Raw genomic sequence first — 27,192 nt, forward strand, 5'->3', positions numbered from 1 at the left:
ATAATAGTAATATAATGACATGTGATCACAGTCCCGCCCCCTGTATGACATCACTGATATAATAGTAATATAATGACATGTGATCACAGCCCCGCCCCCTGTATGACATCACTGATATAATATAATAGTAATATAATGACATGAGATCCCAGCCCCACCCCCTGTATGACATCACTGATATAATAGTAATATAATGACATGTGACTACAGCCCCGCCCCCTGTATGACATCACTGATATAATATAATAGTAATATAATGAAATGTGATCACAGCCCCGCCCTCTGTATGACATCACTGATATAATAGTAATATAATGACATGTGATCACAGTCCTGCCCCCTGTATGACATCACTGATATAATAGTAATATAATGACATGTGACTATAGCCCCGCCCCCTGTATGACATCACTGATATAATATAATAGTAATATAATGACATGTGATCACAGCCCCGCCCTCTGTATGACATCACTGATATAATATAATAGTAGTATAATGACATGTGATCACAGCCCGCCCCCTGTATGACATCACTGATATAATGACATGTGATCACAGCCCCGCCCCCTGTATGACATCACTGATATAATATAATAGTAATATAATGACATGTGATCACAGCCCCGCACCCTGTACGACATCACTGATATAATATAATAGTAATATAATGACATGTGATCACAGCCCCACCCCCTGTATGACATCACTGATATAATGACATGTGATCACAGCCCCGCCCCCTGTATGACATCACTGATAAAATGACATGTGATCACAGCCCCGCCCCCTGAATGACATCACTGATATAATATAATATCTTGACATGTGATCACAGCCCCGCCCCCTGTATGACATCACTGATATAATATAATAGTAATATAATGACGTGTACCTGGGTGACAGCGCTGTGATATTTCCTCCTCAGACGACTCCACATCTCCTGACTCTTCTCTCTGGATGCAGGATTGGCTGGGAGGCGCGGCTCCTGGAGACCTGCAGAAATGATGTAAGGCATCACATGACCGCAACGTGTATGATAAAGTGTACCGTGTATCCACAACTCTACAACACCACTACATGTCTCCATTCATCGGCTCAGTGGTTAGTATTATACAGTGCTCAGTGGTTAGTATATTATACAGTGCTCAGTGGTTAGTATATTATACAGTGCTCAGTGGTTAGTATATTATACAGTGCTCAGTGGTTAGTATTATACAGTGCTCAGTGGTTAGTATATTATACAGTGTTCAGTGGTTAGTATATTATACAGTGCTCAGTGGTTAGTATATTATACAGTGCTCAGTGGTTAGTATTATACAGTGCTCAGTGGTTAGTATTATACAGTGCTCAGTGGTTAGTATATTATACAGTGCTCAGTGGTTAGTATATTATACAGTGCTCAGTGGTTAGTATATTATACAGTGCTCAGTGGTTAGTATATTATACAGTGCTCAGTGGTTAGTATTATACAGTGCTTAGTGGTTAGTATTATACAGTGCTCAGTGGTTAGTATTATACAGTGCTCAGTGGTTAGTATTATACAGTGCTCAGTGGTTAGTATTATACAGTGCTCAGTGGTTAGTATATTATACAGTGCTCAGTGGTTAGTATTATACAGTGCTCAGTGGTTAGTATATTATACAGTGCTCAGTGGTTAGTATATTATACAGTGCTCAGTGGTTAGTATTATACAGTGCTCAGTGGTTAGTATATTATACAGTGCTCAGTGGTTAGTATATTATACAGTGCTCAGTGGTTAGTATATTATACAGTGCTCAGTGGTTAGTATATTATACAGTGCTCAGTGGTTAGTATTATACAGTGCTCAGTGGTTAGTATATTATACAGTGTTCAGTGGTTAGTATATTATACAGTGCTCAGTGGTTAGTATATTATACAGTGCTCAGTGGTTAGTATATTATACAGTGCTCAGTGGTTAGTATATTATACACTGCTCAGTGGTTAGTATATTATACAGTGCTCACTGGTTAGTATTATACAGTGCTCAGTGGTTAGTATATTATACAGTGCTCAGTGGTTAGTATATTATACAGTGCTCAGTAGTTAGTATATTATACAGTGCTCAGTGGTTAGTATATTATACAGTGATCAGTAGTTAGTATATTATACAGTGCTCAGTGGTTAGTATTATACAGTGCTCAGTGGTTAGTATATTATACAGTGCTCAGTGGTTAGTATTATACAGTGCTCAGTGGTTAGTATATTATACAGTGCTCAGTGGTTAGTATATTATACAGTGCTCAGTAGTTAGTATATTATACAGTGCTCAGTGGTTAGTATATTATACAGTGCTCAGTGGTTAGTATATTATACAGTGCTCAGTGGTTAGTATATTATACAGTGCTCAGTGGTTAGTATATTATACAGTGCTCAGTGGTTAGTATTATACAGTGCTCAGTGGTTAGTATATTATACAGTGCTCAGTGGTTAGTATATTATACAGTGCTCAGTGGTTAGTATATTATACAGTGCTCAGTGGTTAGTATTATACAGTGCTCAGTGGTTAGTATATTATACAGTGCTCAGTGGTTAGTATTATACAGTGCTCAGTGGTTAGTATATTATACAGTGCTCAGTGGTTAGTATATTATACAGTGCTCAGTGGTTAGTATTATACAGTGCTCAGTGGTTAGTATATTATACAGTGCTCAGTGGTTAGTATATTATACAGTGCTCAGTGGTTAGTATATTATACAGTGCTCAGTGGTTAGTATTATACAGTGCTCAGTGGTTAGTATATTATACAGTGCTCAGTGGTTAGTATATTATACAGTGCTCAGTGGTTAGTATTATACAGTGCTCAGTGGTTAGTATAATACAGTGCTCAGTGGTTAGTATATTATACAGTGCTCAGTGTTTAGTATATTATACAGTGCTCAGTGGTTAGTATTATACAGTGCTCAGTGGTTAGTATATTATACAGTGCTCAGTGGTTAGTATTATACAGTGCTCAGTGGTTAGTATATTATACAGTGCTCAGTGGTTAGTATTATACAGTGCTCAGTGGTTAGTATATTATACAGTGCTCAGTGGTTAGTATATTATACAGTGCTCAGTGGTTAGTATTATACAGTGCTCAGTGGTTAGTATATTATACAGTGCTCAGTGGTTAGTATTATACAGTGCTCAGTGGTTAGTATTATACAGTGCTCAGTGGTTAGTATTATACGGTGCTCAGTGGTTAGTATTATACAGTGCTCTGTGCTTAGTATATTATACAGTGCTCAGTGGTTAGTATTATACAGTGCTCAGTGGTTAGTATTATACAGTTCTTAGTGGTTAGTATTATACAGTGCTCAGTGGTTAGTATATTATACAGTGCTCAGTGGTTAGTATATTATACAGTGCTCAGTGGTTAGTATTATACAGTTCTTAGTGGTTAGTATTATACAGTGCTCAGTGGTTAGTATATTATACAGTGTTCAGTGGTTAGTATATTATACAGTGCTCAGTGGTTAGTATTATACAGTGCTCAGTGGTTAGTATTATACAGTGCTCAGTGGTTAGTATTATACAGTGCTCAGTGGTTAGTATATTATACAGTGCTCAGTAGTTAGTATATTATACAGTGCTCAGTGGTTAGTATTATACAGTGCTCAGTGGTTAGTATATTATACAGTGCTCAGTGGTTAGTATATTATACAGTGCTCAGTGGTTAGTATATTATACAGTGCTCAGTGGTTAGTATTATACAGTGCTCAGTGGTTAGTATATTATACAGTGTTCAGTGGTTAGTATATTATACAGTGCTCAGTGGTTAGTATATTATACAGTGCTCAGTGGTTAGTATATTATACAGTGCTCAGTGGTTAGTATATTATACAGTGCTCAGTGGTTAGTATATTATACAGTGCTCAGTGGTTAGTATATTATACAGTGCTCAGTGGTTAGTATTATACAGTACTCAGTGGTTAGTATAATACAGTGCTCAGTGGTTAGTATATTATACAGTGCTCAGTGTTTAGTATATTATACAGTGCTCAGTGGTTAGTATTATACAGTGCTCAGTGGTTAGTATATTATACAGTGCTCAGTGGTTAGTATATTATACAGTGCTCAGTGGTTAGTATATTATACAGTGCTCAGTGGTTAGTATTATACAGTGCTCAGTGGTTAGTATATTATACAGTGCTCAGTGGTTAGTATTATACAGTGCTCAGTGGTTAGTATATTATACAGTGCTCAGTGGTTAGTATATTATACAGTGCTCAGTGGTTAGTATATTATACAGTGCTCAGTGGTTAGTATTATACAGTACTCAGTGGTTAGTATAATACAGTGCTCAGTGGTTAGTATATTATACAGTGCTCAGTGTTTAGTATATTATACAGTGCTCAGTGGTTAGTATTATACAGTGCTCAGTGGTTAGTATATTATACAGTGCTCAGTGGTTAGTATATTATACAGTGCTCAGTGGTTAGTATATTATACAGTGCTCAGTGGTTAGTATTATACAGTGCTCAGTGGTTAGTATATTATACAGTGCTCAGTGGTTAGTATATTATACGGTGCTCAGTGGTTAGTATTATACAGTGCTCAGTGGTTAGTATATTATACAGTGCTCAGTGGTTAATATTATACAGAGCTCAGTGGGTAGCATTATACGGTGGCTAAGTGATTAGCATTATATTTTGGCTCAGTGATTAGCATTATATTTAGACTCAGTGGTTAGTATTATACAGTACTCAGTGGTTAGCATTATATGGTGGCTCAGTGGTTAACATTATACAGCAGCTCAGTGGTTAGCATTATATGTTGGCTCAGTGGTTAGCATTATACGGTGGCTCAGTGATTAGCATTATACGGTGGCTCAGTTATAAGCATTATATTTAGACTCACAGGTTAGCATTACATGGTGGCTCAGTGGATAGCATGACATGGCAGCTCAGTGGTTAACATATGTTCGCTCAGTGGTTAGCATTATACGGTTGCTCAATGGTTAGCATTATATGGTGGCTCAGTGGTTAGTATTACATGGTGGATCAGTGGTGAGCAATATATTGTTGCTCAGTGGTGGGCATTAAACGGTTGCTCAGTGGTGAGCATTATTCAGTGGCTCAGTGGTCAGCATTATATGGTGGCTCAGTGGTTAGCATTATATGGTGGCTCAGTGGTGAGCATTATATGGTGGCTCAGTGGTTAGCATTATATGGTGGCTCAGTGGTTAGCATAATATGGTGGCTCAGTGGTTTACATTATATGGTGGCTCAGTGGTTAGTATTACATGGTGGATCAGTGGTGAGCATTATTTGGTGGCTAAGTGATTAGCATCATATTGTATCTCAGTGGTGAGCATTATATGGTGGCTCAGTGGTGAGCATTACACGGTGGCTCAGTGGTTAGTATTATATGGTGGCTCAGTGGTTACTATTATATGGTGGCTCAGTGGTTACTATTATACGGTGGCTAAGTGGTGAGCATTATATGGTGGCTCAGCATTATACGGTGGCTCAGTGGTTAGCATTATACGGTGGCTCAGTGGTTAGCATTATACGGTGGCTAAGTGGTGAGCATTATATGGTGGCTCAGCATTATACGGTGGCTCAGTGGTTAGCATTATACGGTGGCTCAGTGGTTAGCATCATACGGTGGCTCAGTGGTGAGCATTATACAGTGGCTCAGTGGTGAGCATTATACGGTGGCTCAGTGGTGAGCATTATACGGTGGCTCAGTGGGTAGCATTATATGGTGGCTCAGTGGTGAGCATTACATGGTTGCTCAGTGGTGAGCATTATACGGCGGCTCAGTGGTTAGTATTATATGGTGGCTCAGTGGTGAGCATTATACGGTGGCTCAGTGGTGAGAATTACATGGTGGCTCAGTGGCGAGCATTATACGGTGGCTCAGTGTGAGAATTACATAGTGGCTCAGTGGTGATCATTATACGGTGGCTCAGTGGTGAGCATTATACGGTGGCTCAGTGGGTAGCATTATATGGTGGCTCAGTGGTGAGCATTACATGGTTGCTCAGTGGTGAGCATTATACGGCGGCTCAGTGGTTAGTATTATATGGTGGCTCAGTGGTGAGCATTATACGGTGGCTCAGTGGTGAGAATTACATGGTGGCTCAGTGGTGAGCATTATACGGTGGCTCAGTGTGAGAATTACATAGTGGCTCAGTGGTGATCATTATACGGTGGCTCAGTGGTGAGCATTATACGGTGGCTCAGTGGGTAGCATTATATGGTGGCTCAGTGGTGAGCATTATATGGTTGCTCAGTGGTGAGCATTATACGGCGGCTCAGTGGTTAGTATTATATGGTGGCTCAGTGGTGAGCATTATACGGTGGCTCAGTGGTGAGAATTACATGGTGGCTCAGTGGTGAGCATTATACGGTGGCTCAGTGTGAGAATTACAGAGTGGCTCAGTGGTGAGCATTATACGGTTGCTCAGTGGTGAGCATTATTCAGTGGCTCAGTGGTCAGCATTATATGGTGGCTCAGTGGTTAGCATTATATGGTGGCTCAGTGGTGAGCATTATATGGTGGCTCAGTGGTTAGCATTATATGGTGGCTCAGTGGTTAGCATAATATGGTGGCTCAGTGGTTAACATTATATGGTGGCTCAGTGGTTAGTATTACATGGTGGATCAGTGGTGAGCATTATTTGGTGGCTAAGTGATTAGCATCATATTGTATCTCAGTGGTGAGCATTATATGGTGGCTCAGTGGTGAGCATTACACGGTGGCTCAGTGGTTAGTATTATATGGTGGCTCAGTGGTTACTATTATATGGTGGCTCAGTGGTTACTATTATACGGTGGCTAAGTGGTGAGCATTATATGGTGGCTCAGCATTATACGGTGGCTCAGTGGTGAGCATTATACGGTGGCTCAGTGGTGAGAATTACATGGTGGCTCAGTGGTGAGCATTATACGGTGGCTCAGTGTGAGAATTACATAGTGGCTCAGTGGTGAGCATTATACGGTTGCTCAGTAGTGAGCATTATTCAGTGGCTCAGTGGTCAGCATTATATGGTGGCTCAGTGGTTAGCATTATATGGTGGCTCAGTGGTGAGCATTATATGGTGGCTCAGTGGTTAGCATTATATGGTGGCTCAGTGGTTAGCATAATATGGTGGCTCAGTGGTTAACATTATATGGTGGCTCAGTGGTTAGTATTACATGGTGGATCAGTGGTGAGCATTATTTGGTGGCTAAGTGATTAGCATCATATTGTATCTCAGTGGTGAGCATTATATGGTGGCTCAGTGGTGAGCATTACACGGTGGCTCAGTGGTTAGTATTATATGGTGGCTCAGTGGTTACTATTATATGGTGGCTCAGTGGTTACTATTATACGGTGGCTAAGTGGTGAGCATTATATGGTGGCTCAGCATTATACGGTGGCTCAGTGGTTAGCATTATACGGTGGCTCAGTGGTTAGCATTATACGGTGGCTAAGTGGTGAGCATTATATGGTGGCTCAGCATTATACGGTGGCTCAGTGGTTAGCATTATACGGTGGCTCAGTGGTTAGCATCATACGGTGGCTCAGTGGTGAGCATTATACGGTGGCTCAGTGGAGAGCATTATATGGTGGCTCAGTGGGTAGCATTATATGGTGGCTCAGTGGTGAGCATTACATGGTTGCTCAGTGGTGAGCATTATACGGCGGCTCAGTGGTTAGTATTATATGGTGGCTCAGTGGTGAGCATTATACGGTGGCTCAGTGGTGAGAATTACATGGTGGCTCAGTGGCGAGCATTATACGGTGGCTCAGTGTGAGAATTACATAGTGGCTCAGTGGTGATCATTATACGGTGGCTCAGTGGTGAGCATTATACGGTGGCTCAGTGGTGAGAATTACATGGTGGCTCAGTGGCGAGCATTATACGGTGGCTCAGTGTGAGAATTACATAGTGGCTCAGTGGTGAGCATTATACGGTGGCTCAGTGGGTAGCATTATATGGTGGCTCAGTGGTGAGCATTACATGGTTGCTCAGTGGTGAGCATTATACGGCAGCTCAGTGGTTAGTATTATATGGTGGCTCAGTGGTGAGCATTATACGGTGGCTCAGTGGTGAGAATTACATGGTGGCTCAGTGGTGAGCATTATACGGTGGCTCAGTGTGAGAATTACATGGTGGCTCAGTGGTGAGCATTATACGGTGGCTCAGTGGGTAGCATTATATGGTGGCTCAGTGGTGAGCATTATACATAGTTACATAGTTAGTATGGTTGAAAAAAGACAGACGTCCATCAAGTCCAACCAGGGGATTGAAGGGAAGGATGTAAGGGGATAAGGGAAAGGGATGTAGTTTTATAATTCTGCATAAGCATTAATGTTATTTTGTTCCAGGAATGTATCTAACCCTGCTTTAAAGCTGTTAATTGTTCCTGCTGTGACCAGTTCCTGAGGTAGACCGTTCCATAAATTCACAGTCCTCACGGTAAAGAAGGCGTGCCGCCCCTTTAGACTAAACCTTTTCTTCTCCAGACGGAGGGAGTGCCCCCTCGTCCTTTGGGGGGGTTTAACCTGGAACAGTTTTTCTCCATATTTTTTGTATGGGCCATTTATATACTTATATACGTTTATCATATCCCCCCTTATACGTCTCTTCTCAAGACTAAACAATTGTAACTCCTTTAATCGCTCCTCATAGCTAAGATGTTCCAGGCCCCATATTAGTTTGGTCGCGCGTCTCTGCACCCTTTCCAACTCTGCAGTGTCCCTTTTATGAACAGGCGACCAAAACTGAACAGCATATTCCAGGTGAGGCCGTACCACGTATACGGTGGCTCAGTGGTGAGAATTACATGGTGGCTCAGTGGTGAGCATTATACGGTGGCTCAGTGGTGAGAATTACATGGTGGCTCAGTGGTGAGCATTATACGGTGGCTCAGTGGTGAGAATTACATGGTGGCTCAGTGGTGAGCATTATACGGTGGCTCAGTGGTGAGCATTATACGGTGGCTCAGTGGGTAGCATTATATGGTGGCTCAGTGGTGAGAATTATATGGTGGCTCAGTGGTGAGCATTATACGGTGGCTCAGTGGTGAGAATTATATGGTGGCTCAGTGGTGAGCATTATACGGTGGCTCAGTGGTGAGCATTATACGGTGGCTCAGTGGGTAGCATTATACGGTGGCTCAGTGGTGAGCATTATACGGTGGCTCAGTGGGTAGCATTATATGGTGGCTCAGTGGTGAGCATTATATGGTGGCTCAGTGGGTAGCATTATACGGTGGCTCAGTGGTGAGCATTATACGGTGGCTCAGTGGTGAGAATTATATGGTGGCTCAGTGGTGAGCATTATACGGTGGCTCAGTGGTGAGCATTATACGGTGGCTCAGTGGGTCGCATTATACGGTGGCTCAGTGGTGAGAAATATATGGTGGCTCAGTGGTGAGCATTATATGGTTGCTCAGTGGTGAGCATTATACGGCGGCTCAGTGGGTAGCATTATACGGTGGCTCAGTGGTGAGCATTATACGGTGGCTCAGTGGTGAGCATTATACGGTGGCTCAGTGGGTAGCATTATACGGTGGCTCAGTGGTGAGAATTATATGGTGGCTCAGTGGTGAGCATTATACGGTGGCTCAGTGGGTAGCATTATACGGTGGCTCAGTGGTGAGCATTATACGGTGGCTCAGTGGGTAGCATTATACGGTGGCTCAGTGGTGAGCATTATACGGTGGCTCAGTGGTGAGCATTATACGGTGGCTCAGTGGGTAGCATTATATGGTGGCTCAGTGGTGAGCATTATATGGTGGCTCAGTGGTTAGCATTATACGGTGGCTCAGTGGTGAGCATTATACGGTGGCTCAGTGGGTAGCATTATACGGTGGCTCAGTGGGTAGCATTATATGGTGGCTCAGTGGTGAGCATTATATGGTGGCTCAGTGGTGAGCATTATACGGTGGCTCAGTGGTGAGAATTATATGGTGGCTCAGTGGTTAGCATTATATAATGGTTAATATAACAATTAGCGTGCTTCGTTCCCAACTTTCAAATAAATAGTGCTTGCATACAGACCCCTTCTGGAGCTCCACTATACAACACACACTATAGGGCAAACGTAACAAAGTTCCACATAGTAAATTATAGAAATCCCAAAGGAGTCCGACTTCCGATACTGAGGAACGTTTTCCCAAACATTTCTTTGTCTTTCTTCTAATTTTCTAGATGTCTTACGAGACAGGTAAAGGGTTAAAGCATTGCTCTTCCCAGGTCATATCACAATGTTTCAGGGGCGGACCCCATTAATCCTGTGCACGGACCACTGGTACCACCAGGCATTTAGGAAGAAAACATCAGCTGCAAGAATTCAGTAGATCGTACACACTCAGACTTGTGCGACACAAATGGATACAACGTACACAAAGCAGCTTGATAGAAATTTATACAAATACTTTCATTCATCCCCTTTGGTACTAAAGTGTCTAATTCGGCTCAGCAGTATGTGTCTCTCTAAAAGGAGGCGTCCTGTAATATTCTTCTTTAGTGTGAATAGGGACCTGCTCTGTAATTTGTCATGTAAGATTGATGATGTTATGTTGAAGAAAATTCATATGAAGTGAAATTTTAGAAAAGAAAAAAAAAAATCGACAAACCTTCCCACCCTTCCTCCACATGTCTGTAATATATAATGTTATGTCTCCACATGTCTGTAATGTAATATATGTTGTTATGTCTCCACATGTCTGTCATGTAATATATAATGTTATGTCTCCACATGTCTGTCATGTAATATATGATGTTATGTCTCCACATGTCTGTCATGTAATATATGATGTTGTCTCCACATGTCTGTCATGTAATATATGATGTTATGTCTCCACATGTCTGTCATGTAATATATAATGTTATGTCTCCACATGTCTGTCATGTAATATATGATGTTATGTCTCCACATGTCTGTAATGTAATATATGATGTTATGTCTCCACATGTCTGTAATATATAATGTTATGTCTCCACATGTCTGTCATGTAATATATAATGTTATGTCTCCACATGTCTGTCATGTAATATATAATGTTATGTCTCCACATGTCTGTCATGTAATATATGATGTTATGTCTCCACATGTCTGTCATGTAATATATGATGTTATGTCTCCACATGTCTGTAATATATAATGTTATGTCTCCACATGTCTGTCATGTAATATATAACATTATGTCTCCACATGTCTGTCATGTAATATATAATGTTATGTCTCCACATGTCTGTCATGTAATATATGATGTTATGTCTCCACATGTCTGTCATGTAATATATGATGTTATGTCTCCACATGTCTGTAATATATAATGTTATGTCTCCACATGTCTGTCATGTAATATATAATGTTATGTCTCCACATGTCTGTCATGTAATATATGATGTTATGTCTCCACATGTCTGTAATGTAATATATAATGTTATGTCTCCACATGTCTGTAATATATAATGTTATGTCTCCACATGTCTGTAATATATAATGTTATGCCTCCACATGTCTGTCATGTAATATATGATGTTATGTCTCCACATGTCTGTCATGTAATATATAATGTTATGTCTCCACATGTCTGTAATATATAACATTATGTCTCCACATGTCTGTCATGTAATATATAATGTTATGTCTCCACATGTCTGTCATGTAATATATGATGTTATGTCTCCACATGTCTGTCATGTAATATATGATGTTATGTCTCCACATGTCTGTCATGTAATATATAATGTTATGTCTCCACATGTCTGTCATGTAATATATAATGTTATGTCTCCACATGTCTGTCATGTAATATATAATGTTATGTCTCCACATGTCTGTCATGTAATATATAATGTTATGTCTCCACAGGTCTGTCATGTAATATATAATGTTATGTCTCCACATGTCTGACATGTAATATATAATGTTATGTCTCCACATGTCTGTAATGTAATATATGATGTTATGTCTCCACATGTCTGTAATATATAATGTTATGTCTCCACATGTCTGTCATGTAATATATGATGTTATGTCTCCACATGTCTGTCATGTAATATATAATGTTATGTCTCCACATGTCTGTAATATATAATGTTATGTCTCCACATGTCTGTCATGTAATGTATGATGTTGTCTCCACATGTCTGTAATATATGATGTTATGTCTCCACATGTCTGTCATGTAATATATGATGTTATGTCTCCACATGTCTGTCATGTAATATATAATGTTATGTCTCCACAGGTCTGTCATGTAATATATAATGTTATGTCTCCACATGTCTGTAATATATAATGTTATGTCTCCACATGTCTGTCATGTAATATATAATGTTATGTCTCCACATGTCTGTCATGTAATATATGATGTTGTCTCCACATGTCTGTCATGTAATATTTAATGTTATGTCTCCACAGGTCTGTCATGTAATATATAATGTTATGTCTACACATGTCTGTAATATATAATGTTATGCCTCCACATGTCTGTCATGTAATATATAATGTTATGCCTCCACATGTCTGTCATGTAATATATGTTATGTCTCCACATGTCTGTAATATATAATGTTATGTCTCCACATGTCTGTCATGTAATATATGATGTTATGTCTCCACATGTCTGTAATGTAATATATGATGTTATGTCTCCACATGTCTGTAATATATAATGTTATGTCTCCACATGTCTGTAATATATAATGTTATGTCTCCACATGTCTGTCATGTAATATATGATGTTATGTCTCCACATGTCTGTCATGTAATATATGTTATGTCTCCACATGTCTGTAATATATAATGTTATGTCTCCACATGTCTGTAATGTAATATAGGATGTTATGTCTCCACATGTCTGTAATATATAATGTTATGTCTCCACATGTCTGTCATGTAATATATGATGTTATGTCTCCGCATGTCTGTCATGTAATATATGATGTTATGTCTCCGCATGTCTGTCATGTAATATATAATGTTATGTCTCCACATGTCTGTAATATATAACATTATGTCTCCACATGTCTGTCATGTAATATATGATGTTATGTCTCCACATGTCTGTCAGGTAATATATGATGTTATGTCTCCGCATGTCTGTAATATATAACATTATGTCTCCACATGTCTGTCATGTAATATATGATGTTATGTCTCCACATGTCTGTCATGTAATATATGATGTTATGTCTCCACATGTCTGTAATGTAATATATGATGTTATGTCTCCACATGTCTGTAATATATAATGTTATGTCTCCACATGTCTGTCATGTAATATATGATGTTATGTCTCCACATGTCTGTCATGTAATATATGATGTTATGTCTCCACATGTCTGTAATGTAATATATAATGTTATGTCTCCACATGTCTGTAATATATAATGTTATGTCTCCACATGTCTGTCATGTAATATATGATGTTATGTCTCCACATGTCTGTCATGTAATATATGATGTTGTCTCCACATGTCTGTCATGTAATATATGATGTTGTCTCCACATGCCTGTCATGTAATATATGATGTTATGTCTCCACATGTCTGTCATGTAATATATAATGTTATGTCTCCACATGTCTGTAATGTAATATATAATGTTATGTCTCCACATGTCTGTAATATATAATGTTATGTCTCCACATGTCTGTCATGTAATATATGATGTTGTCTCCACATGTCTGTCATGTAATATATGATGTTGTCTCCACATGTCTGTCATGTAATATATGATGTTATGTCTCCACATGTCTGTAATATATAATGTTATGTCTCCACATGTCTGTCATGTTATATATGTTGTTATGTCTCCACATGTCTGTCATGTAATATATGTTGTTATGTCTCCACATGTCTGTCATGTAATATATAATGTTATGTCTCCACATGTCTGTAATATATAACATTATGTCTCCACATGTCTGTCATGTAATATATAATGTTATGTCTCCACATGTCTGTCATGTAATATATGATGTTATGTATCCACATGTCTGTCATGTAATATATGATGTTATGTCTCCACATGTCTGTCATGTAATATATAATGTTATGTCTCCACATGTCTGTCATGTAATATATAATGTTATGTCTCCACATGTCTGTCATGTAATATATAATGTTATGTCTCCACATGTCTGTCATGTAATATATAATGTTATGTCTCCACAGGTCTGTCATGTAATATATAATGTTATGTCTCCACATGTCTGTAATATATAATGTTATGTCTCCACATGTCTGTCATGTAATATATGATGTTGTCTCCACATGTCTGTAATATATGATGTTATGTCTCCACATGTCTGTCATGTAATATATGATGTTATGTCTCCACATGTCTGTCATGTAATATATAATGTTATGTCTCCACAGGTCTGTCATGTAATATATAATGTTATGTCTCCACATGTCTGTAATATATAATGTTATGTCTCCACATGTCTGTCATGTAATATATAATGTTATGTCTCCACATGTCTGTCATGTAATATATGATGTTGTCTCCACATGTCTGTCATGTAATATATAATGTTATGTCTCCACAGGTCTGTCATGTAATATATAATGTTATGTCTCCACATGTCTGTAATATATAATGTTATGTCTCCACATGTCTGTCATGTAATATATGTTATGTCTCCACATGTCTGTAATATATAATGTTATGTCTCCACATGTCTGTAATGTAATATATGATGTTATGTCTCCACATGTCTGTAATATATAATGTTATGTCTCCACATGTCTGTCATGTAATATATAATGTTATGTCTCCACAGGTCTGTCATGTAATATATGATGTTATGTCTTCACATGTCTGTCATGTAATATACGATGTTATGTCTCCACATGTCTGTCATGTAATATATGTTATGTCTCCACATGTCTGTAATATATAATGTTATGTCTCCACATGTCTGTAATGTAATATATGATGTTATGTCTCCACATGTCTGTAATATATAATGTTATGTCTCCACATGTCTGTCATGTAATATATAATGTTATGTCTCCACATGTCTGTAATATATAACATTATGTCTCCACATGTCTGTCATGTAATATATGATGTTATGTCTCCGCATGTCTGTCATGTAATATATGATGTTATGTCTCCACATGTCTGTCATGTAATATATGATGTTATGTCTCCACATGTCCGTCATGTAATATATGTTATGTCTCCACATGTCTGTCATGTAATATATGATGTTATGTCTCCACATGTCTGTCATGTAATATATAATGTTATGTCTCCACATGTCTGTAATATATAATGTTATGTCTCCGCATGTCTGTCATGTAATATATAATGTTATGTCTCCACATGTCTGTAATATATAACATTATGTCTTCACATGTCTGTCATGTAATATATGATGTTATGTCTCCACATGTCTGTCAGGTAATATATGATGTTATGTCTCCGCATGTCTGTAATATATAACATTATGTCTCCACATGTCTGTCATGTAATATATGATGTTATGTCTCCACATGTCTGTCATGTAATATATGATGTTATGTCTCCGCATGTCTGTAATATATAACATTATGTCTCCACATGTCTGTCATGTAATATATGATGTTATGTCTCCGCATGTCTGTCATGTAATATATGATGTTATGTCTCAACATGTCTGTCATGTAATATATAATGTTATGTCTCCACATGTCTGTCATGTAATATATGTTATGTCTCCACATGTCTGTCATGTAATATATAATGTTATGTCTCCACATGTCTGTCATGTAATATATGTTATGTCTCCACATGTCTGTCATGTAATATATGATGTTATGTCTCCACATGTCTGTCATGTAATATATGATGTTATGTCTCCACATGTCAGTCATGTAATATATGATGTTATGTCTCCACATGTCTGTCATGTAATATATGATGTTATGTCTCCACATGTCTGTCATGTAATATAAGATGTTATGTCTCTGCATGTCTGTCATGTAATATATGATGTTATGTCTCCACATGTCTGTCATGTAATATAAGATGTTATGTCTCCACATGTCTGTCATGTAATATATAATGTTATGTCTCCACATGTCTGTCATGTAATATAAGATGTTATGTCTCCACATGTCTGTAATATATGATGTTATGTCTCCACATGTCTGTCATGTAATATATGATGTTATGTCTCCACATGTCTGTCATGTAATATATAATGTTATGTCTCCACATGTCTGTCATGTAATATATGATGTTATGTCTCCACATGTCTGTAATATATATAACATTATGTCTCCACATGTCTGTCATGTAATATATGATGTTATGTCTCCACATGTCTGTCATGTAATATATGATGTTATGTCTCCGCATGTCTGTCATGTAATATATGATGTTATGTCTCCACATGTCTGTCATGTAATATATGATGTTATGTCTCCACATGTCTGTCATGTAATATATGATGTTATGTCTCCGCATGTCTGTCATGTAATATATGATGTTATGTCTGCACATGTCTGTAATATATGATGTTATGTCTCCACATGTCTGTCATGTAATATATGATGTTATTTCTCCACATGTCTGTAATATATAATGTTATGTCTCCACATGTCTGTCATGTAATATATGATGTTATCTCTCCACATGTCTGTAATATATAACATTATGTCTCCACATGTCTGTCATGTAATATATGTTATGTCTCCACATGTCTGTCATGTAATATATGATGTTATGTCTCCACATGTCTGTAATATATAACATTATGTCTCCACATGTCTGTCATGTAATATATGATGTTATGTCTCCACATGTCTGTCATGTAATATATGATGTTATGTCTCCACATGTCTGTAATATATAACATTATGTCTCCACATGTCTGTCATGTAATATATGATGTTATGTCTCCGCATGTCTGTCATGTAATATATGATGTTATGTCTCCACATGTCCGTCATGTAATATATGATGTTATGTCTCCACATGTCTGTCATGTAATGTATAATGTTATGTCTCCACATGTCTGTCATGTAATATATGATGTTATGTCTCCACATGTCTGTCATGTAATATATGATGTTATGTCTCCACATGTCTGTCATGTAATATATGATGCTATGTCTCCACATGTCTGTCATGTAATGTATAATGTTATGTCTCCACATGTCTGTCATGTAATATATGATGTTATGTCTCCACATGTCTGTCATGTATTATATGTTATGTCTCCACATGTCTGTCATGTAATATATAATGTTATGTCTCCACATGTCTGTAATATATGATGTTATGTCTCCACATGTCTGTCATGTAATATATGATGTTATGTCTCCACATGTCTGTCATGTAATATATGATGTTATGTCTCCACATGTCTGTCATGTAATGTATAATGTTATGTCTCCACATGTCTGTCATGTAATATATGATGTTATGTCTCCACATGTCTGTCATGTATTATAGGTTATGTCTCCACATGTCTGTAATATATAACATTATGTCTCCACATGTCTGTCATGTAATATATAATGTTATGTCTCCACATGTCTGTCATGTAATATATGATGTTATGTCTCCACATGTCTGTCATGTAATATATGATGTTATGTCTCCACATGTCTGTCATGTAATATATGTTGTTATGTCTCCACATGTCTGTCATGTAATATATGATGTTGTCTCCACATGTCTGTCATGTAATATATGATGTTATGTCTCCACATGTCTGTCATGTAATATATGATGTTATGTCTCCACATGTCTGTCATGTAATATATGATGTTATGTCTCCACAGGTCTGTCATGTAATATATGATGTTATGTCTCCACATGTCCGTCATGTAATATATGATGTTATGTCTCCACATGTCTGTCATGTAATGTATAATGTTATGTCTCCACATGTCTGTCATGTAATATATGATGTTATGTCTCCACATGTCTGTAATATATGATGTTATGTCTCCACATGTCTGTCATGTAATATATGATGTTATGTCTCCACATGTCTGTTATATATAACATTATGTCTCCACATATCTGTCATGTAATATATGATGTTATGTCTCCACATGTCTGTAATATATAATGTTATGTCTCCACATGTCTGTAATATATAACATTATGTCTCCACATGTCTGTAATATATAACATTATGTCTCCACATGTCTGTAATATATGATGTTATGTCTCCACATGTCTGTCATGTAATATATGATGTTATGTCTCCACATTTCTGTAATATATGATGTTATGTCTCCACATGTCTGTAATATATGATGTTATGTCTCCACATGTCTGTCATGTAATATATGATGTTATGTCTCCGCATGTCTGTAATATAAGATGTTATGTCTCAACATGTCTGTCATGTAATATATGATGTTATGTCTCCACATGTCTGTCATGTAATATATGATGTTATGTCTTCACATGTCTGTAATATATGATGTTATGTCTCCACATGTCTGTCATGTAATATATGATGTTATGTCTCCACATGTCTGTCATGTAATATATGATGTTATGTCTCCACATGTCTGTCATGTAATATATGATGTTATGTCTCCACATGTCTGTCATGTAATATATGATGTCATGTCTCCACATGTCTGTCATGTAATATATGATGTTATGTCTCCACATGTCTGCAATATATAATGTTATGTCTCCACATGTCTGTCATATAATATATGATGTTGTCTCCACATGTCTGTCATGTAATATATGATGTTATGTCTCCACATGTCTGTCATGTAATATATGATGTTATGTCTCCACATGTCCGTCATGTAATATATGATGTTATGTCTCCACATGTCTGTCATGTAATGTATAATGTTATGTCTCCACATGTCTGTCATGTAATATATGATGTTATGTCTCCACATGTCCGTCATGTAATATATGATGTTATGTCTCCACATGTCTGTCATGTAATGTATAATGTTATGTCTCCACATGTCTGTAATGTAATATATAATGTTATGTCTCCACATGTCTGTCATATAATATATGATGTTGTCTCCACATGTCTGTCATGTAATATATGATGTTATGTCTCCACATGTCTGTCATGTAATATATGATGTTATGTCTCCACATGTCCGTCATGTAATATATGATGTTATGTCTCCACATGTCTGTCATGTAATGTATAATGTTATGTCTCCACATGTCTGTCATGTAATATATGATGTTATGTCTCCACATGTCTGTCATGTAATATATGATGTCTCCACATGTCTGTCATGTAATATATGATGTCTCCACATGTCTGTCATGTAATATATGATGTTATGTCTCCACATGTCTGTCATGTATTATATGTTATGTCTCCACATGTCTGTAATGTCATATATGTTGTTATGTCTCCACATGTCTGTCATATAATATATGATGTTGTCTCCACATGTCTGTCATGTAATATATGATGTTATGTCTCCACATGTCTGTCATGTAATATATGATGTTATGTCTCCACATGTCCGTCATGTAATATATGATGTTATGTCTCCACATGTCTGTCATGTAATGTATAATGTTATGTCTCCACATGTCTGTCATGTAATATATGATGTTATGTCTCCACATGTCTGTCATGTATTATATGTTATGTCTCCACATGTCTGTCATGTAATATATGTTGTTATGTCTCCACATGTCTGTCATGTAATATATGATGTTATGTCTCCACATGTCTGTCATGTAATGTATAATGTTATGTCTCCACATGTCTGTCATGTAATATATGATGTTATGTCTCCACATGTCTGTCATGTAATATATGATGTTATGTCTCCACATGTCTGTAATATATGATGTTATGTCTCCACATGTCTGTCATGTAATATATGATGTTATGTCTCCACATGTCTGTCATGTAATATATGATGTTATGTCTCCACATGTCTGTAATATATAATGTTATGTCTCCACATGTCTGTCATGTAATATATAACATTATGTCTCCACATATCTGTCATGTAATATAAGATGTTATGTCTCCACATGTCTGTCATGTATTATATGTTATGTCTCCACATGTCTGTCATGTAATATATGATGTTATGTCTCCACATGTCTGTAATATATGATGTTATGTTTCCACATGTCTGTCATGTAATATATGATATTATGTCTCCACATGTCTGTCATGTAATATATGATGCTATGTCTCCACATGTCTGTCATGTAATGTATAATGTTATGTCTCCACATGTCTGTCATGTAATATATGATGTTATGTCTCCACATGTCTGTCATGTAATATATGATGTTATGTCTCCACATGTCTGTCATGTAATATATGATGCTATGTCTCCACATGTCTGTCATGTAATGTATAATGTTATGTCTCCACATGTCTGTCATGTAATATATGATGCTATGTCTCCACATGTCTGTCATGTAATGTATAATGTTATGTCTCCACATGTCTGTCATGTAATATATGATGTTGTGTCTCCACATGTCTGTCATGTAATATATGTTGTTATGTCTCCACATGTCTGTCATGTAATATATGATGTTGTCTCCACATGTCTGTCATGTAATATATGATGTTATGTCTCCACATGTCTGTCATGTAATATATGATGTTATGTCTCCACATGTCAGTCATGTAATATATGATGTTATGTCTCCACATGTCTGTCATGTAATGTATAATGTTATGTCTCCACATGTCTGTCATGTAATATATGATGTTATGTCTCCACATGTCTGTCATGTAATATATGATGTTATGTCTCCACATGTCTGTAATATATGATGTTATGTCTCCACATGTCTGTCATGTAATATATGATGTTATGTCTCCACATGTCTGTTATATATAACATTATGTCTCCACATATCTGTCATGTAATATATGATGTTATGTCTCCACATGTCTGTCATGTAATATATGATGTTATGTCTCCACATGTCTGTAATATATAATGTTATGTCTCCACATGTCTGTCATGTAATATATAACATTATGTCTCCACATATCTGTCATGTAATATAAGATGTTATGTCTCCACATGTCTGTAATATATAATGTTGTGTCTCCACATGTCTGTAATATATAACATTATGTCTCCACATGTCTGTAATATATGATGTTATGTCTCCACATGTCTGTCATGTAATATATGATGTTATGTCTCCACATGTCTGTCATGTAATATATGATGTTATGTCTCCACATTTCTGTAATATATGATGTTATGTCTCCACATGTCTGTCATGTAATATATGATGTTATGTCTCCACATGTCTGTCATGTAATATATGATGTTATGTCTCCACATGTCTGTAATATATGATGTTATGTCTCCACATGTCTGTCATGTAATATATGATGTTGTCTCCACATGTCTGTCATGTAATATATGATGTTATGTCTCCACATGTCTGTCATGTAATATATGATGTTATGTCTCCACATGTCTGTCATGTAATATATGATGTTATGTCTCCACATGTCTGTCATGTAATATATGATGTTATGTCTCCACATGTCTGTCATGTAATATATGATGTTATGTCTCCACATGTCTGTCATGTAATATATGATGTTATGTCTCTACATGTCTGTAATATATAATGTTATGTCTCCACATGTCTGTCATGTTATATATAACATTATGTCTCCACATGTCTGTCATGTAATATAAGATGTTTTGTCTCCACATGTCTGTAATATATAATGTTATGTCTCCACATGTCTGTCATGTAATATATGATGTTATGTCTCCACATGTCTGTCATGTAATATATAATGTTATGTCTCCACATGTCTGTAATATATAACATTATGTCTCCACATGTCTGTAATATATAACATTATGTCTCCACATGTCTGTCATGTAATATATGATGTTATGTCTCCACATGTCTGTAATATATGATGTTATGTCTCCACATGTCTGTAATATATGATGTTATGTCTCCCCATGTCTGTCATGTAATATATGATGTTATGTCTCCGCATGTCTGTAATATATGATGTTATGTCTCCCCATGTCTGTCATGTAATATATGATGTTATGTCTCCACATGTCTGTCATGTAATATATGATGTTATGTCTCCACATGTCTGTTATATATAACATTATGTCTCCACATATCTGTCATGTAATATATGATGTTATGTCTCCACATGTCTGTCATGTAATATATGATGTTATGTCTCCACATGTCTGTAATATATAATGTTATGTCTCCACATGTCTGTCATGTAATATATAACATTATGTCTCCACATATCTGTCATGTAATATAAGATGTTATGTCTCCACATGTCTGTAATATATAATGTTGTGTCTCCACATGTCTGTAATATATAACATTATGTCTCCACATGTCTGTAATATATGATGTTATGTCTCCACATGTCTGTCATGTAATATATGATGTTATGTCTCCACATGTCTGTCATGTAATATATGATGTTATGTCTCCACATTTCTGTAATATATGATGTTATGTCTCCACATGTCTGTCATGTAATATATGATGTTATGTCTCCACATGTCTGTCATGTAATATATGATGTTATGTCTCCACATGTCTGTAATATATGATGTTATGTCTCCACATGTCTGTCATGTAATATATGATGTTGTCTCCACATGTCTGTCATGTAATATATGATGTTATGTCTCCACATGTCTGTCATGTAATATATGATGTTATGTCTCCACATGTCTGTCATGTAATATATGATGTTATGTCTCCACATGTCTGTCATGTAATATATGATGTTATGTCTCCACATGTCTGTCATGTAATATATGATGTTATGTCTCCACATGTCTGTCATGTAATATATGATGTTATGTCTCTACATGTCTGTAATATATAATGTTATGTCTCCACATGTCTGTCATGTTATATATAACATTATGTCTCCACATGTCTGTCATGTAATATAAGATGTTTTGTCTCCACATGTCTGTAATATATAATGTTATGTCTCCACATGTCTGTCATGTAATATATGATGTTATGTCTCCACATGTCTGTCATGTAATATATAATGTTATGTCTCCACATGTCTGTAATATATAACATTATGTCTCCACATGTCTGTAATATATAACATTATGTCTCCACATGTCTGTCATGTAATATATGATGTTATGTCTCCACATGTCTGTAATATATGATGTTATGTCTCCACATGTCTGTAATATATGATGTTATGTCTCCCCATGTCTGTCATGTAATATATGATGTTATGTATCCACATGTCTGTCATGTAATATATGATGTTATGTATCCGCATGTCTGTAATATAAGATGTTATGTCTCCACATGTCTGTCATGTAATATATGATGTTATGTCTCCACATGTCTGTCATGTAATATATGATGTTATGTCTCCGCATGTCTGTCATGTAATATATGATGTTATTTCTCCACATGTCTGTAATATATATAACATTATGTCTCCACATGTCTGTAATATATATAACATTATGTCTCCACATGTCTGTCATGTAATATATGATGTTATGTCTCCACATGTCTGTAATATATGATGTTATGTCTTCACATGTCTGTAATATATGATGTTATGTCTCCACATGTCTGTCATGTAATATATGATGTTGTCTCCACATGTCTGTCATGTAATATATGATGTTATGTCTCCACATGTCTGTAATATATAATGTTATGTCTCCACATGTCTGTCATGTTATATATGTTGTTATGTCTCCACATGTCTGTCATGTAATATATGTTGTTATGTCTCCACATGTCTGTCATGTAATATATAATGTTATGTCTCCACATGTCTGTAATATATAACATTATGTCTCCACATGTCTGTCATGTAATATATAATGTTATGTCTCCACATGTCTGTCATGTAATATATGATGTTATGTATCCACATGTCTGTCATGTAATATATGATGTTATGTCTCCACATGTCTGTCATGTAATATATAATGTTATGTCTCCACATGTCTGTCATGTAATATATAATGTTATGTCTCCACATGTCTGTCATGTAATATATAATGTTATGTCTCCACATGTCTGTCATGTAATATATAATGTTATGTCTCCACAGGTCTGTCATGTAATATATAATGTTATGTCTCCACATGTCTGTAATATATAATGTTATGTCTCCACATGTCTGTCATGTAATATATGATGTTGTCTCCACATGTCTGTAATATATGATGTTATGTCTCCACATGTCTGTCATGTAATATATGATGTTATGTCTCCACATGTCTGTCATGTAATATATAATGTTATGTCTCCACAGGTCTGTCATGTAATATATAATGTTATGTCTCCACATGTCTGTAATATATAATGTTATGTCTCCACATGTCTGTCATGTAATATATAATGTTATGTCTCCACATGTCTGTCATGTAATATATGATGTTGTCTCCACATGTCTGTCATGTAATATATAATGTTATGTCTCCACAGGTCTGTCATGTAATATATAATGTTATGTCTCCACATGTCTGTAATATATAATGTTATGTCTCCACATGTCTGTCATGTAATATATGTTATGTCTCCACATGTCTGTAATATATAATGTTATGTCTCCACATGTCTGTAATGTAATATATGATGTTATGTCTCCACATGTCTGTAATATATAATGTTATGTCTCCACATGTCTGTCATGTAATATATAATGTTATGTCTCCACAGGTCTGTCATGTAATATATGATGTTATGTCTTCACATGTCTGTCATGTAATATACGATGTTATGTCTCCACATGTCTGTCATGTAATATATGTTATGTCTCCACATGTCTGTAATATATAATGTTATGTCTCCACATGTCTGTAATGTAATATATGATGTTATGTCTCCACATGTCTGTAATATATAATGTTATGTCTCCACATGTCTGTCATGTAATATATAATGTTATGTCTCCACATGTCTGTAATATATAACATTATGTCTCCACATGTCTGTCATGTAATATATGATGTTATGTCTCCGCATGTCTGTCATGTAATATATGATGTTATGTCTCCACATGTCTGTCATGTAATATATGATGTTATGTCTCCACATGTCCGTCATGTAATATATGTTATGTCTCCACATGTCTGTCATGTAATATATGATGTTATGTCTCCACATGTCTGTCATGTAATATATAATGTTATGTCTCCACATGTCTGTAATATATAATGTTATGTCTCCGCATGTCTGTCATGTAATATATAATGTTATGTCTCCACATGTCTGTAATATATAACATTATGTCTTCACATGTCTGTCATGTAATATATGATGTTATGTCTCCACATGTCTGTCAGGTAATATATGATGTTATGTCTCCGCATGTCTGTAATATATAACATTATGTCTCCACATGTCTGTCATGTAATATATGATGTTATGTCTCCACATGTCTGTCATGTAATATATGATGTTATGTCTCCGCATGTCTGTAATATATAACATTATGTCTCCACATGTCTGTCATGTAATATATGATGTTATGTCTCCGCATGTCTGTCATGTAATATATGATGTTATGTCTCAACATGTCTGTCATGTAATATATAATGTTATGTCTCCACATGTCTGTCATGTAATATATGTTATGTCTCCACATGTCTGTCATGTAATATATAATGTTATGTCTCCACATGTCTGTCATGTAATATATGTTATGTCTCCACATGTCTGTCATGTAATATATGATGTTATGTCTCCACATGTCTGTCATGTAATATATGATGTTATGTCTCCACATGTCAGTCATGTAATATATGATGTTATGTCTCCACATGTCTGTCATGTAATATATGATGTTATGTCTCCACATGTCTGTCATGTAATATAAGATGTTATGTCTCTGCATGTCTGTCATGTAATATATGATGTTATGTCTCCACATGTCTGTCATGTAATATAAGATGTTATGTCTCCACATGTCTGTCATGTAATATATAATGTTATGTCTCCACATGTCTGTCATGTAATATAAGATGTTATGTCTCCACATGTCTGTAATATATGATGTTATGTCTCCACATGTCTGTCATGTAATATATGATGTTATGTCTCCACATGTCTGTCATGTAATATATAATGTTATGTCTCCACATGTCTGTCATGTAATATATGATGTTATGTCTCCACATGTCTGTAATATATATAACATTATGTCTCCACATGTCTGTCATGTAATATATGATGTTATGTCTCCACATGTCTGTCATGTAATATATGATGTTATGTCTCCGCATGTCTGTCATGTAATATATGATGTTATGTCTCCACATGTCTGTCATGTAATATATGATGTTATGTCTCCACATGTCTGTCATGTAATATATGATGTTATGTCTCCGCATGTCTGTCATGTAATATATGATGTTATGTCTGCACATGTCTGTAATATATGATGTTATGTCTCCACATGTCTGTCATGTAATATATGATGTTATTTCTCCACATGTCTGTAATATATAATGTTATGTCTCCACATGTCTGTCATGTAATATATGATGTTATCTCTCCACATGTCTGTAATATATAACATTATGTCTCCACATGTCTGTCATGTAATATATGTTATGTCTCCACATGTCTGTCATGTAATATATGATGTTATGTCTCCACATGTCTGTAATATATAACATTATGTCTCCACATGTCTGTCATGTAATATATGATGTTATGTCTCCACATGTCTGTCATGTAATATATGATGTTATGTCTCCACATGTCTGTAATATATAACATTATGTCTCCACATGTCTGTCATGTAATATATGATGTTATGTCTCCGCATGTCTGTCATGTAATATATGATGTTATGTCTCCACATGTCCGTCATGTAATATATGATGTTATGTCTCCACATGTCTGTCATGTAATGTATAATGTTATGTCTCCACATGTCTGTCATGTAATATATGATGTTATGTCTCCACATGTCTGTCATGTAATATATGATGTTATGTCTCCACATGTCTGTCATGTAATATATGATGCTATGTCTCCACATGTCTGTCATGTAATGTATAATGTTATGTCTCCACATGTCTGTCATGTAATATATGATGTTATGTCTCCACATGTCTGTCATGTATTATATGTTATGTCTCCACATGTCTGTCATGTAATATATAATGTTATGTCTCCACATGTCTGTAATATATGATGTTATGTCTCCACATGTCTGTCATGTAATATATGATGTTATGTCTCCACATGTCTGTCATGTAATATATGATGTTATG

The 27,192-nt window shown here is 36.0% G+C and overlaps 1 long non-coding RNA gene across 1 annotated transcript in view; it reads right to left on the reverse strand.

Moving 5' to 3' along the window:
* Nucleotides 1-894: 894 nt before the first annotated feature.
* The window catches only part of LOC130342240 (uncharacterized), a 65,406-nt gene continuing 39,108 nt past the window's right edge, over nucleotides 895-27,192 (reverse strand). Inside the window, exon 3 of the long non-coding RNA XR_008881922.1 lies at nucleotides 895-996. This is a non-coding gene — a long non-coding RNA (uncharacterized LOC130342240). The remainder of the gene's footprint in view (nucleotides 997-27,192) is intronic.

Source organism: Hyla sarda, unplaced genomic scaffold (genome assembly GCF_029499605.1).
Source record: "Hyla sarda isolate aHylSar1 unplaced genomic scaffold, aHylSar1.hap1 scaffold_644, whole genome shotgun sequence".
Classification (NCBI taxonomy): Eukaryota; Metazoa; Chordata; class Amphibia; order Anura; family Hylidae; genus Hyla; species Hyla sarda.